Genomic DNA, 16,034 nt, shown 5'->3' with positions numbered 1-16,034 from the left:
AAGTGGCTTGCCCAAGGCCACAAAAATAATTAAGTGTCTGAGTTTGAACTCAGGTCCTCCTGACTCCAGGGCTGGTGCTCTATTCACTGTGCCACCTAGCCACCCCTGGGTAGTGCAGCCTTAACCCAACATTTACACATAGCATTATAAGATTTGTAGAATGCTCTACATAGATAATATCATTTAATCTGCACAAAAGTATAAAGTAGGTCCTAGCTGGTTTGAATCCCATTTTTCAGATGAATGACACACTCAGGTTCATACTACTACTACTACTACTACTACTACTACTACTACTAAGCATCTGAGAGACTTTCTGACTCTCTAGAACAATGGACCTGAAGTCTTTAAAGAAAAACTCATCTTCCTCAAATCTGTCCTCAGATACTGAATAACTATGAGTTAGTTAGTTGATTAGTCCTGGGTAAGTCACTTAATCCTATTTACCTCAGTTTTCTCATCTATCAAGTGAAGTGGAGAAGGAAATGGCAAATCACTCCAGTATCTTTGCCAAGGAAATCCCAAATGGGAGCATGGAGAGTTGGACACAATTGAAAGTACTGAACCACAGCAACAACAAATGTGTGAGTGTGTGTTTATATATTTATAGAGTGATAAGAAAAAGAAAGCTGGGTAGGAAAGGGGTAAGATATGGAGTTCAAATCTAAGACATTTTAAAATAGAAAGAACCTTGGAAGTCAATGATCAGTCTACCCTCTCATCCCTCACTTAACAAATGAGTCGATTGGGTCATGGGGCTTAAGTGATTCATTCAAAGCAAAAAAATAAAAAAAATTGTAGAATCATAAATGATATTTGCAACTTCTCATTTTACACATGAGGAAACCGAGGCAAATACATTGAAGTAAATAGACAAAAGTCGTGTAGGTGACAAAGTTGGAAATAAAATCCAAGTTGCTAAATACCAGTTGATTGTCTTCTAATCTTATCAAATTGCCTGTAATCACAGACTAGGTAGCCATCTATTACAGATGAGGTACATCTTCCAGGAATTTAAATCAACAAACCCATTCCTCAGGAATGATCTCTGTCACCATGCAAACCCATGTACTCAAATCATTAACAGTCAAAAGCTAAATTAAGTTCCTTTAATTAGAATTTAATTAGAGTTTAAGACAACAGCTGTTTTATCCTAAGCACCAACTGCTTATGACAATAAATAGGTGACAGATATGTATCTGTGTTAGGAATCCCCTCTCTGATAAACTTCAATAAATGGGAGTATAACAATGAGATTGTATTTAAGACAGAGAAACAAATCATTAAAAATTCTAACTAGTAGAGAGACTGATAGGTGCTAAGAGAAGACCAGTGAGCTTGAATACAGAAAGATTTCCTTTCAAGAGATAGCTTCAAGGCTTCCTAGCCAGGGTGGCTCTGCTCAAGTCATTTAACCACTAAGAGCTCAATCTCCCTAGTTTTGAATAGGGATAATAACACTTGAGCAATCTACCTTACAGGATTATTAGGAATGATTGCCAGACTTTGTAAATTACAAAGACTATAGAAAATTTAAATATTTTTAAAAAATGAAATCAATAAAACAGAGGTAGCTAGGTAATATAGTAAATAAAACATTGGGGCTTGGAATCAGGAAGACTCATCTTCATGAGTTCAAGTCTGGCATCACACACTTACTATCTGGATGACCCTGGGCAAGTCACTTAATCCTGTTTACCTCAGTTTCTTCATCAATTAAATGAGCTGGAGAAGGATATGGCAAACCACTCTGGAATCTTTGCCAAGAAAACCCCAAATGGGGTCATAAAGAGTCAGACATGACTAAAATGACTCAGTGCCTTCTTAATAAATGCTTTTTCCTTCTTTCCCTTCCAAATACTCATTCTGGCTAATTTGTTTAGCAAATATACCATTTTCAGAATTCTTTTTCTTTCTGTTCTTTCAGAAAATTTTTTTATTCTATTGCCACAATATCTCTCACCTCCATCTTCTTCTCCTTACTCATAACCAGTCACCTTAATTCAATCCTTTCTCTTCTCTCTCTTACTTAGGCTATTTCAATGACCACTCACCTGACCTCCCTGGCTCTACTATTACTTCAAGCTATTCTCCCAGTTACCAGTAGATATTCCTTAACCGAAGCTTGAGACATCACTCCTCTACTTGAGGGAAAAAAAGTTAAAACTTCTGTATTTGATATTTGAAATCCTCCATGACTTGTCTCCAATACAGACTGTCTCCCATATCTGAAATGTTCTCCTTCCTAAGCCCACCTGACACAATCAATCCCAGGTTTCCTTTAAAATTTTCCTTGCTTGGGACAGCTGGGTGGCACAGTAGATAGAGCACCAGCCCTGAAGTCCTCCTGAGTTCAAATCCAGCCTCAGACACTTGCAATTGCCTAGATGTGTGATCTTGGGCAAGTCACCTAACCCCATTGCCTAAAATTAAAAAAAGTTTCCTTGCTCAAAAAAACCATCCAGATATTCCTTTACTGCCATTGCTGGCATCCTCCCATCTCAAAAATTACTTTGTATTTACTTTTCTGCATTCATACAATTTTTCTTCAAAGGAATGTAAGCCCCTTGAAGGAAGGGACTCATGTTTGTTTTTTCTTTGTACCTGCTGTGCTTAACATAGTGCCTAGCATTTGCTAAATACTTTGTAAATTGTTGCTTTGGAATGTAAGCTACTTGAGGGCAGGAATTATTTTTCTTCTTTGTATCCTCTGTGCCTATGTTTGTTCAATCATTTTTTTTTATTCAGAGACTCTTCTGACCCTATTTAGGGTTTTCTTGGCAAAGGTACTGGAGTGGTTTGCCATTTCCTTCTCCAGCTAATTTCATCAATGAGAAAACTGAGATCAATAGGTTTAAGTGACTTGCCCAGGATCACACAGCTAGTGTATGTCTTCCTGACTCCAGGTCCTGCAACTTTGTCTCCTTCACATTTAGCTTCCCTAATAGGTGTATAATAAATACTTATTACCTGACTGATCTAGTGAATACTTAATTAATGTCTATTGATTACTTGATTTTTCATACTTTTTCCCTTATTTCAGCCTCATGTAATAGGGGATCTCTGGACACAGAACTAATTCTCTATTACTTTTTTGGTCAAGCCCTTTAGGATTAGGAGAAGGTGTAGTACATAGTAGTATTTAGAAGGCTGCTCATGTACAGTGAGTCCTGTCTTATCCCTCACTCCTTGGGAATTGCCCCTGAGGCATGGGCTTTGGAGAGTACCCAGAGCCAGGTGCTAACCACTTCTCAAGCACCACCCTTGTCCTGCCCAGAACAGACTTCTGCCCAGGGGGAGCTCTCCTTTCCTGGGCTCCATACTCTTTCTTCTCTTTTTGTGATCTAGTCCATGCTCCTGGAACAATATGACCTCAGCTCCATGTGACTGGATCTAAGTTGATCTAAGCCTCTTTTCTTTTCCCTTTTAACTTGACTATTCCTTTCCTAGCTTGTAACTAGCAATATGGCCCCAGCTCCACGTGGCTGTATCTATGTTGATCTAAGCTTCTTTTTTTTACCTTTTTTCTTTTAAACATATTAGGTTTTTTTAGCCCATTTCTGCTAATCAGTTGTCTTTTAAGAAACTCACTATCTTGCTGCTTCTCCAAAGAAGTTAACCTCTGAACTTTTTGTAACTTGTGAACTTTTTTGAGGAACTATGAATTAAAATATAAGTCTTTCTTACTTACCTGAGTTAGAGATTGCTGAATTCTTCACCCCAAACAAACCAGATCTTTAAGCCCCCTTTCTTGAAGCTCATTTGCTCTGTCTTCACTCACAAGGATCCAGTGGTATAGCCAGGTGGGTGTTAGTGCTGTCAATTAACAGAATCAGTTAAGCCCCAAAGTAAAGCCAGAATTTGCAGAACCAGGATTAAGATCCCAATTTCCTGAAGCCTAGTCTAGTGCTTAAAGTCAGGGGTGTTGAGGTCTGGGGAGAAAGCTTGCTCTAGGTCACAACCGAATTAGACTGTAGCTTCATGGGGGGGAAATAGTGATTTTGGAGTTAGAAGTCCTGTATTCCAATTTCAGTTCTATTGCTTACTTCTCTAAGTGACTTTGGTCAAGATATTTTAGTAGTATAAGGAGTTGTCCTCCATAAAATGGTAGGATTGACCTCAATGGTTTCTAAAGCCTGAGTAGAATTTATAAGCTAGCACAGGGTGAATGGGGCTTTGTTGCAAGGTGCCAGCATTCAAGGTGGGTATCCTTTTAGGAGAGAAAAATTTGTTTTTTTACAGTCACTACTACAACTATCTGTGGTAGACCTTTACTCTGACATGTAATCTCTTTTCTGTGGTACTCCTCTCATAGGTTTGGCAGCGCAACTATTCCCTCTCTCTAGGGTAGGGGAAAGATAAATTTAACTTTTTTCCCAGTATGGCTGAACCCTTAGTCATATTGTCCTCTGTCCCAATCCCCCCCCCCCACTTCACCCCTGAGGTATAAATATTTCTTATTGGGCTTTGTCTATGACATTAGGGGGTCTCAATTCCTTCTCTAGATAATATAACTGAGCTAACAATGTCTGTGAAAGAATTTTTTTGGTAGGGTCTTCAGCTAAAAATGAAAAATAGGCATAGCCCAGCTCAAGTATATTCAATCCAATTTCAAGCTATTGGGAAGCCAGTCAATGTACTTCAGAGTATTAGGATAGAGGTTCCCTTGTCACAAACAATGACAGTCTTTGATCCCTGTGCACAGCTTCCTTCCCCTGGGGGCATGAAGGTCAGTGGGAAAAGGGATTTATTAAAGCATAAACAAACTCTGTAAATGCTTATGGTAATTCTACTTCCGGTCCAAAAAAAGTAAAGGTTATTTTTTAAAATGACTTTAAATAATCTTCTTTCTAATGAAAACTCACGTGTAATCTGTTAGCAAGGGATGTCTGTTGGAGCATGAATTATTCAGAGAAGTCTCTGTTCTGTTATCTCCAGTCTCGGGAGATGATTCCCACCATTGTCCGCTGTGATGGGTCATTATGCACTCTGTGAATTTAATCTTTTAGGCTATCCAGCCACACAGAAAAAATGTATGAATAACAATCTTCCTGTAATAACCTTCAACTAACCTTTCAACCAGAGTGAGTAATTCCAATCCTATTTTCACATCAATAGGAGAGGCAAAGCCAGACAATTATCGTTTATCTGTTTCATAAAACTCCCCCCCCCTTTAATTTTTAAGAAGGACATTAAAGTACTTTCTGGGGGCCAGAGGCAAAAAAAAAGAATTAGACTGAGAGATGGGTGAATTTTGATGAACAGTGAGAAGATGGTACTTAGGTAACTATTACTTTGGACATTCCTCTTGATTTAAGAAATCTCTTCTTATTTTCAGTTGTTCATACAGAGTGCAAAATGATGTAATGGTGGGAAAGACCACCTGGTGGGGAGCCAAAGAGACTTAGATTATATAAGGGGTGCAAAATTATAGTCCAAAAGAGGAATTGTTAAGCAATTTATGAGTTCTTATCATATATCAAGTCAACAAGCATTTTTTTTTAGTACTTATTATTTGCTAAACCCTATGATAAATCCTGAGAATAGAAATCAAATAAAATGACAGACCCTGACCTCATGGAGTTTATATTCTAATGGGAGAAGACACTACACAAAGGGAAGCTGAAAAGAGGTAAAGGAGAGAGTATTCTTGATAGTCACTTAAGGAAAACACTGCAGACCGATGGAATGATGACTGACCTAGGCACTTCCAAACAAAATGAAGTTTCTGGCTTGGGGCAGTTGCATGGCACAGTGGATAGAACACCAGCCTTGGAGTCTGGAGAACCTGAGTTCAAATCTGACCCCAGACACTTACTAGCTGTGTAACCCTGGGCAAGTCAAGGGGAAATACTGGATGGAGAAATATATTCTAGAACATCTGTTCCCTTTGCACTGAACTTGCGTCTTACATTTAACACTGACCTCTATGCCCTTGCCCATTGTCCAAGCTATCAAGATGAGGTCAATCAATTAATTTTTTAAAAAAGTACCCTGGCAGGTACTTGGGATTTACCCTGCCCCCAAACATAGGACAAGCCCCTATCAACCAAAAAAAAATGGATCCCTGCCCTTCATCAAACTTGGCCCTAAAGTCTCTGTTCTTTGAGGTCTTGAACTCCTAATTACATATCCCTACCTTCCTACCCCTTTAAAAGCTTACCTCTTCTCAGTTTTTCCTTTGGGAGGGCAGTCTGCTCATGGGGACCATAATCCCCCAGATAAATTCTCATCTTTCCTTACTGCTGATCCTTTCATGGCAGCTGATGTTTCTGCTGCTACTGCTGCTGCTCTTGCTGCTGCTGCTAATCTTTCTCCCTTAACTTCTGCTAACCACAGCAATACTTAAATAAATCATTTTGTCCCTAAATACATGTGGGTCAGGGTTAGTACTTTTGTGAATTCATCACATTCAAACTTGAAACTAGACCACCCTAAAAACATTTTCCAAAACATTTTTAAATTTCATTTTAAAATTTCTTCAGCTGGTGCCTTTTTTATCAACCTTACTTCATGGTCCCTTCCCACCTATCCTTATGCCCCATTGAAGTTTCTGAAGGAAATGACCTATCAAAGAAGGGTGCTGAAGGAGAAGAGAGGATCTTCTTAGGTGAGGAGCCTACTGAGAAAAAATGGCTGCCCCTGCCCCCACATGTGTATAAGGCATAGTAATTTCCAAAAGCCACCACAAACTGACCCCACCAGCCTATTTTTACCCCACCCTAGCAATTAAAACAGAAAAACCCTCCTTTCAAGAACAGATGAGAATTAAGTACCTTGCTTACTCTCCAATTAAAATGATATCAGATCCAAAGGAGAGATTCTGATGTTTGTCCTTCATTTTCAAAGCGGACCATGATATCAGGGAGGTGATGCCATGACAAGCAGATGAATTGGATTTGAGTGAGGGGGATGCTGTGCCAAGTCATCAGCCTCACTTCCCCCTTCAGAGTCAGTTCAGTGACCAGATATGAATCAGGACAACTGGAGATGGCCCTGGATGTGAGGCAATCAGGATTAAGTGACTTGCCCAAGTGTCTGAGGCTGGATGTGAACTCCCATCCTCCTGACTCCAAGGCCAGTGCTCTATATATTGTGTCACCTAGCTACCCAGAAAGTGGAGATTGAGAAGTGGAGATACCAGAGATAGTACTCCAGAATCCCAACTCCTAAAATAGATCAGAAGTCATCTAGAACACCTCCTCATTTTACAGATCAGGAAATTGAGGTACAGAGAGGTTAAATGTCATACAGCAGGAAGTGGGAAAGTCAGGATTTGAAACTAGCTTCTTTGTCTCCCAATCTAATGCTCTTTCAACTCTACTTCTCCAAGCATTGGAGCAGAAAGATTGAACCATTTTGAATGATCTTTCTCTGATTGACACTTAGTTTGGGTTTTGGAATAGCATAAGACCATATAGTGATATGATGAGTGTAATAGCTAGTTGATAAATTTTCAGTATGAGAATATAAGACTTTGGCAAATATTACAACTCATGACTTCATGTATTGTTTTGTTCTTTGTCCAGATTTAGGAAAGTGATGAAAAAATGTTGATAATCTGTTAACAAAAATGTATCATAGTATGTGTCATGTTGAAGAAGGGGAAATATTGGATAGAGAAGTGTCTTTTATAGTTATTAATCTGTACCCTCTGTACTGGCCATGTATCTCCCTTCTCCCCATCCTATTGTTCAAGCTTTGAGAGAGGTCAATGAAGTTTTAGTAAAGTACCTTGCCCTGTATAGGCAAAAGACAAGCTCCTATCAATAAAACAATGGATCCCTAAATTAGCTAGAAAGGATTATAAATCTTTGAGCTACCACCCCTCACCTGCATATCCCTTATGACTTCATCTCTGTTCTTTGAGCAACTGCCCCTCAACAACCTTCATCCTCCATAAAAGCTCAGCTCACTCCTTAGTTGAGCTGCTTGTCTTTCTTTAGAGGGCAGCCTGTTCTGGGTGGGGAGTGATATCCCCCAAACTCTACTATTCCTTTGCCCTTCTCTAGTACTTATGCTGCTTGTCTTGCTGTGAATGAAGCTAGCCTACTCTGGGGGAGTGTGATTCCCCAAACTCTTCCATCTTCTTGTTTTTGTTTTTTTGCTAGGCAATGGGGTTATTAAGTGGCTTGTCCAAGGTCACACAGCTAGGTAATTATTAAGTGTCTGAGGCTGCATTTGAACTCAGGTACTCCTGACTCCAGGGCTGGTGCTCTATCTACTACACCACCTAGCCACCCCCACCTTTTTACTTCTATAGAAACTCATTATCTTGCTGCTTTTCCAAAGAACCTAACTTGTACACTTTTTGTAGCAACTTATATACTGTGTGAGTAACCTATAAATTGAAGTCTAATCCTTTCTTACCCCACCTGAGTCTAAGAGATTGGTGAGTTCTTCATTAAATGAACCCACATTGATCCTTAAACTCCCTCTCCCCCAACCCCATTCCCTCCAGGCTTCAATGTTTTTTTGTTTGGTTTTTTTTTACATAGAATGCTGATTGTTAAACATTTACCCAAATGTCCCTGTCTAGATCCCAGTTTTCCCATTTGTAAAATGAGGGCGTTGTACTAGATGGCCTTAGAGATCCCTTCTACCTCTAAATCTATGATCTCACTCTCTCAGAGGAAGAAGTATACCCCCTCATTACCACATTGATAGTTCCAAGAATTTTGCCCATTTACTAATTCCAATAAGATCAGAACACATCTTCAGCCTTTTCCCCATCTCCCACACCTCCATATCCTAAAGGTGATTAATCAAAGGAGTTAAATGACTTGGCCAAAGTCACACAGAGCAAGATCAAAACTAGAACCCAGGTCTATTGAGTTTGATTCCATAGACAATGGGATCCCCTGTTCTCTACAGAGTTGGGCTGTTCTAACAGCTGACACATCCATTGATGTAAATCCTCCTCCTCAGGAAGTGAGCATGAACCACTGGGTCTGTGCTTGTTACTTCCTTCAAGAACAGAAATACTTCCAAAGTGACCTGGCAGGAACTTTTGGAGTCCAGCCACCAAAGGGATTCTATTTGAAAGTCTAATGACACATGTCATTTCCTTTTTAATCTGGGTTATAATTTCATGGGCCAAACACATTGTCTTAGGAAGAATGGCAGGCAGGGAGCTGGAGGGGACTGTTGTATAAACAACTGCTTCCATTAATACTCAGACACTTAGGAGAACAGCAGGAAGCTCCATTAGCCAGTGGACAAGAGCTGAGCTAGAGGCAAAACTCCTCTCAGAGGATGTTTAGGGAGCCTCAGAGAAGACTCCAGCCACAAGTTGGCATGCTCTAGTAGCATCGACCCACACACATCAAGTGGGATCAAATCAAGTTGGGTCAGGTGCATTGTCTTTGAACTTTGCCCCAGTTACTAAAGTAGGGGGTTTGACCCAGGGTAGACATTTTCAAATATTTCTGATATATTTTGGTGGACTGGTGGTATTGTTTGTCCTTTTTTTTTTTTTTTTTTTTTTAGATTTTTCAAGGCAATGGGGTTAAGTGGCTTGCCCAAGGCCACAGGGCTAGGTAATTATTAAGTGTCTGAAGCCAGATTTGAACTCAGGTACTCTTGACTCCAGGGCCAGTGCTCTATCCACTATGCCACCTAGCCGCCCCTTGTCCTTAGTTCTTGAAGATCATGATATCAGGAAGGTGATGACTTGCAGTGAGGGAGAATGGTGCAAAATCACCAGCCTCATTTTCTTGTCCAGAGTCATCTGGGTCCAGTGGCAAAATATAGATCGGGTTGACTGGAGATGGCTCAAAAGGGATTCAGAGGAGTTTATAGGCTGCTATAAACCTTTTCCTTTGTGGTTCTCAAGGAATGAATGTGAGATGGTGGGAAACGTGATATTTCTGAAGTCAATGAACTTAAGTTCAAATATTATCCTCTGATACTTTTCACTCACAAGACCTTGGTCAAATCATTTAACCTCTATTGATCTCAGTTTCCTAATCTTCAAAAAAAGGTGCCCTCTCAGGTTCCTTTAGCTCTGGATTTGTGAGTATTATTAAACTCACTCTATGCCATTTCCTATAGTCTCAATTCTAATTGTATTGTAATTATCTTTTAGATCAGCCTAGTTGGGTACCACCCAACCTCAGATTGAAAGAATCCCTTTTCATTTCTATGTGCAGAAGCTTGGTTAAGGCAGGCTCAGATGTTACCAAAGATTGTTGGTCAGAATAAGACTCAGCAGGCTAAAGGTTGTGAAGAGACTATTTTAGTGAACTTTTGATAAACAATTGGTGGGTTTGTGTCACATAAGATCATATTATTTAGAGCTGAAGGGTCCTTAAAGTGTCTAGGCCAATTCTCTCACCTTATAGATAAGCCAACTGAGGACCAAAAAGGGGAAGTCATTTTCCCTTGGCTCCTAGATCTTCTGATTCCCAAAATAATATTCTTTTCCAAGTCATACAAGAGTGGGGATTTCTTCACGATAGGATTTTTATGTCTGTGGATGTTTATGATTGCTTATTAATTTTACAGATTGTAAGCTCTATGTGGATAGGGCCTAGTCTTATAGCTCTTCTATCTCCCAAAGCACCCAGTACGAAGAGTGCTAATCACAAAGCAGAGATTTAATAAAGATTTGTTAATTGATTTAATTTGTTATTTCAGTGACTTCTTGGAGCCAAGGCATTGATATATCCCAAACCAATCTCCACTCATTGATTTTGTATTTAGCCACATATACAAAGGATCCTCACAGCCAAATTGGGAGGAACACCAAACTGCTTCCTATCTATCTTTCTAAACTTCTCTCTCATTAATATGTTACAAAGACACACATTTCAGAAAGACTTGTGTTTTCATTATCCCCTAACAAGCTTAGCTAATTCCTACTTCTGTAACTTTGCTTTCATGTGGTTTAGAGGAGATGTCTAAGGGGCCAGGGCATCATACCACACAGGTCCCCAGATAACCTTTGAAATACCTTCTGGCTCTTAATCTATGATTCTCCTCACTCAAAAGAACTAAGTTACCCCATTACCATATGGCATTGACATTTTCTCTGGGAATTTTGTCCCAGTGATGGGGCAACCTTATGTTTTGTTTATATGAATAAACCAATTGCTCTCTTACTTTCCAAGTGCCAGAAAAAATAAGTAATTCCAGAGTTCCATTCCCTCTTCATGTCCCTCCTCCACCTCCCAGAATCTCATTTAAATTATTATTATGGAAAAGGGGGGGGGAAGATGAAAATCAGGGATCAGCATCAGTATACTAGGTAGAAGTGGCTTGGAAATTGAGTACCTTCATCTTAAAGAGTGTGAGGATGTGTATGAGAGACAAAGGCATTTTAAATTATTTTTCTTACAATAAAAAGCATGACTTATCAGGCATTTTTTCCAGGAAGTCAATTATCAGCTTTCAGACAGACTCTTTGCTGATTTTAAGAGTTCCAGCTTTTCTTTCTTCCAATACACCATGGCCAGAATCCTTCTTGAGTGATATTTCCTAAGCCAGATCCTCTTTCCAAGTCTCCCATTACCATTAATGGTACTGTCATGCACTGTTTCTCTGGGCTTGAAACCATGGATTTATTTTTTAATTCTTTCACCCTCCCATATGTAATAACAAGGACTATTGATTATTTCTCTGCCATGTCTCTCATATTTACCCTCTTAAAGTTTACACCCTTTTAGAAGATAGCTATCACTAAATTTATTTTTCTTAGTTTTTAAAAATTAAACTTTATTGATGCATTTTTTATATCATAGTTTCCCCAGATATATTCCTTCCCCTGATGACTAAAGAAATCTTTCCTTATAGCAACCATAGGATAGTAGGCAAAATCAACAGAAATGGCCATCATATCTGACAGCATAAGCAACCTTCTGTACCTATAGTCTCCCCCACTTCCTTATTAAAGGAAAGTACTTTCTCCTCTTTTCTGTGGGAACAAAATTGAATATTATAATTACTCAACATTCAACAACAAATTAATTGTGAACTTTTAATTTATGATTGTTATTATTATTTATTTTGGTTTCCTTGTTCTGCACTATGCATCAGTTCTTATCTTTCCATGTTCCTTTAAATATTCTTCATAATCTCTTTTCTTATGGCTCAATAATACTTGATATTTAATTTGCTCAGTCACTTTGCAGTTGATGAACATTTGCTTTATTTCCACTTTACAAAAATATGCTGCTCTAAATATTTTGGCATATATGGGGCCTTTCTTCATCTTTGGTCTCTTCATAATATATATCCAATAGTGAAATTTCTGAGACAAAGAGTATGAAAAGCTTAGTCATTTTGTTTATGTAATTCCACATTATTTTTAGAAGAATTGAGCCAATTCACAGTTCCAGAAACAATGGATTAATGTGCCTTTCCACAATCTCTCCAACACTATTTCCATCTTTTGATATCTTTGCCAGAGTTTGTTGAGTGTGAAGTGAAACCTCAGAGTTGTTAATTGGCATTTATCTTATTAGTTAGTCTTTCATATGGTCTTTTGATAGTTTATAATTTTACTTCTATAAACTTTCTAAACTTCAGTCATTTATCCATTGGGGAGTAATTTTTGGTCTTTTATATCTGTAATCTCCTTATATATCTTGTAAATCAGACCCTTATCAGAGACATTTAATATAATAATTTTTCTCAGTTGAGAGTTTCCATTGTGCCAGCTGTACTAGTTTCTTATTTGCACAAACTTATACATTTTAGATAGATAAGATAGGTGTTTTTGGATGACATTTATCTCTTATTAATAATTTTTTCCCTAAACAGAATTTAAAAAATACCAGTAGGCAGGAAAAACTGAATTCAAATTTAGTTTTAATCACTTCCTAGATGTGTGATCCTGGGCAAATTACTTAACTCTATTCAGGTGCCTTAAGCAAAAATGAGAAAAATAGTAACTATCTCATAGGGTAAGGATCAAATAAGTTAATATTTACAAAGTATTTAGTTTGGATTAGATTTGACACTTAATAAATGCTTATTCCCTTCCCTTTCTCTATTCTTTTCCATTAAAAAAATGAAGTGAATTTTTATAATTAAGGAAAATATCCATTTAGAACTTATTGTGCAAAATAATGTAAGCTGCTGCTCTAAGCCAATTTTCTACCAGACTGCTATCTCAGTAATCTACTGTAATAGGGGATGCTTCCCTAAGTAGTTCATGTCCTTCATTTGTGAATAGTAGACTACTGAGTTCAACCATTTCTGATTCTTATTTATCTAGTTTGTTCCATTGATTTTTAAAAAAATTAACCACAAGTTAGTCTTATTGATGCAGTCTATATTTTTATAATTAATCTGGACTCAGCCTCTAAGTTTTGTCAAATTTTCCTTCAAAATGCCTTTCTCTTATGTTCCTTCCTCTCATTTCCACTTCAGGGTAATCTAGACCTTTATCACTTCAAGTCTAGATCAGAAAAAAAGTCTGACTTTGTCTCTCTACCTCCAGGTTCCTCCTGTTTTCTAGTCCATCCTGGACATGACTTTCAAACAAGTCTTTTCCAAAGAAGAGCTGTGAAATGAGCAAGAATAGATTTATGCTGGTTTGCTATAAGATAAACTTCCAAATAATCAGAGCTGTCTAAAAGTGGAAGAGATAGGTAATAGGTTGTTCCTCAGTAGAAGTATTCAATTAGAGATCAGATACTAGTTGGCAATATTGTCAATGTGGCTATAGCTAGGTGACACAGTGGAGAGAGTGCCAGGTTTGACATCAGGAAGTTGAAAATTCCAGTCCAGCCTCAGACACACCCTAGGTGAATGGTCTTGAGAAAAATCACTTAACCACTACCTTCCTCAGCATCCTCAATTGTAAAATGGGGATAATAATAGTGTCTACCTCCCAAAGTTGTTGTATTAATCAAATTAGAAAATGTGTAAAACATTTAGTACTCTGACTGGCACACAGTAGGCACTATTATATAAATGATAGTTGTTTTAGTTGTTGTAATATGGAAGATGATAACCTCTGAAGTCCCTTCCAATTTTCAGAATTTGTGATTCTGTGATAATCCTTCTTTACTGTAAATGACAGGGGACGATCCAAACCCAATAACAGGATTCTCTGTGTGGAAACTGCTTCCAGATATATATATATATATATATATATATATATATATATATATATATATATATATATATATATATATATATACATATATATATATGTATGTATGTATATAATGTATTGACTTAATCAGTTGGGTCATAGAGAAGTTATGATTAGGATTTGAACCCAAATCTTCTTGACTTCTATATGGCTCATACAGCCCTAATCTCATAGAATATTTCCTCTTTTCTTTTCTTTTTTCTCTCCCCTGGTCCCGTTTACCCTTTTAATATTTGAAAGGTAAGATAAGTTTCTTAACTGAGTGTGTGTTATGTTAATCCTTCTTTGAGCCGAATCTGATGAGAGTAAGATTCAGGCAGTTTTCAACTCCCTTCTTCCCCTCTATTGTACCTCTTTATGTAATGTGATTTATCCCATTCAATCTCCTCCATTCTCCTCTCTCTCTTTACTGTCCCCCTTTTTAAGGAGATATTGCTTTTAAATCATTCTGTCAGAGTGATAGACAAGTCATGAGTGTCCATTACTTCTGGCTAAGTATATTCTCTGTAATAGAGTTACAATTCTCAAGAGATATGAGAATCTTTCTCTCAAGTGGGGATATAACCAGTTTCATCTTATTGGATAGCAATTTTTTTTCCTTTTCTCTTTTCCCTTTTCGTGTGTCTCTTGAGGCTCCTGTTTGAAGTCTAAATTTTCTATTTAGCTCTGGTCTTTTTTGTCAAGAAAAGTTGGAAGTCTCCTATTTTGTTAAATGTCCATCTTTTCCCCCCTGGAAAACAAGGCTCAATTTTGCAGGATAATGAATTCTGGGCTACATTTCAAGCTCCCTTGCTCTGCAGAATATCACATTCCAGGCCCATTGATCCCTCATGTTCATACAGCCAGGTCCTGTGTAATTCATACTGTGGCTCCTTGGTATTTAAATTGTTTCTTTCTGGCTGCTTGCAGGATTTTCTTTTTTATCTGATAGTTCTGGAATTTGGCCACAATATTTCTTGGTGTTTTCATTTTGGGATCCCTTTCAGGAAGGGATTTTTGTACTCTTTCAATAACTATTTTGTCCTCTGGTTCCATTATATTAGGGCAGTTTTCTCTGAATAGATCCTGAAATATTGAGCTCAGACTTATTTTATCTTCAATGTGTTCAGGAAGCCCAATGATTCTTAAGTTATGTCTCTTGGATCTATTCTCTAGGTCAGTAGTTTTGCCAATGAGGTATTTTATTCTTTTTTTTTGATTTTTTGAATTTGTTTAACAGATTCTTGTTATCTCATAAAGTCATTAGTTTCCACGGATTCCATTCTTCTTCTTCTTCTTCTTCTTCTTCTTCTTCTTCTTCTTCTTCTTTTTAGTTTCTTTTGCAAGGCAATGGGGTTAAGTGGCTTGCCCAAGGCCACACAGCTAGGTAATTATTAAGTGTCTGAGGCCAGATTTGAACTCAGGCACTCCTGACTCCAGGAGTGCTCTATCCACTGCACCACCCAGCTGTCCCCCCATCCTTTTTTTAGAGAAGAATTTTCTTCATTTACTTTTTGCAGCTCCTTTTCCAATTGGTCAATTCTATTTTTGAAGGAATTTTCCATTTGTCCAATTTTATATTCCAAGGATTTATTTTCTTGTTACAGGGTGTTAATTTTCTCTTGCATTTCTTTCCCCAATTTTTCCAAATGATTTTTAAACTCCTTCCTGATCTCTTCTAAGAAGTCTTTCTGGGCTGGAGACCAATTCATATTCTCCTCAGAAGTTCTAGCTCTCTCTGAGTTAGGGTCTTTGTCTTCGAGGTAGCTTTCAATCTCTCCCTTCTTTTCACTGGCCTTTCTTCATTTTTCTAGAATCTTGTATCGGGAGGGGAGCTGGTTCATAGACCTTTTGAGTTGAAATCCCTAGAAGCTTAGCTCACTGAGCTTAGTAGCTCCAAGTGGGCCAGCCAGTAGGGGGTGCTAGAGGCTTTCTCTAGAGTGTCTGTGAC

Source organism: Macrotis lagotis, chromosome 4, assembly GCF_037893015.1.
Source record: "Macrotis lagotis isolate mMagLag1 chromosome 4, bilby.v1.9.chrom.fasta, whole genome shotgun sequence".
NCBI classification, from domain to species: domain Eukaryota; kingdom Metazoa; phylum Chordata; class Mammalia; order Peramelemorphia; family Peramelidae; genus Macrotis; species Macrotis lagotis.
This window is presented reverse-complemented; position numbering follows the sequence as displayed.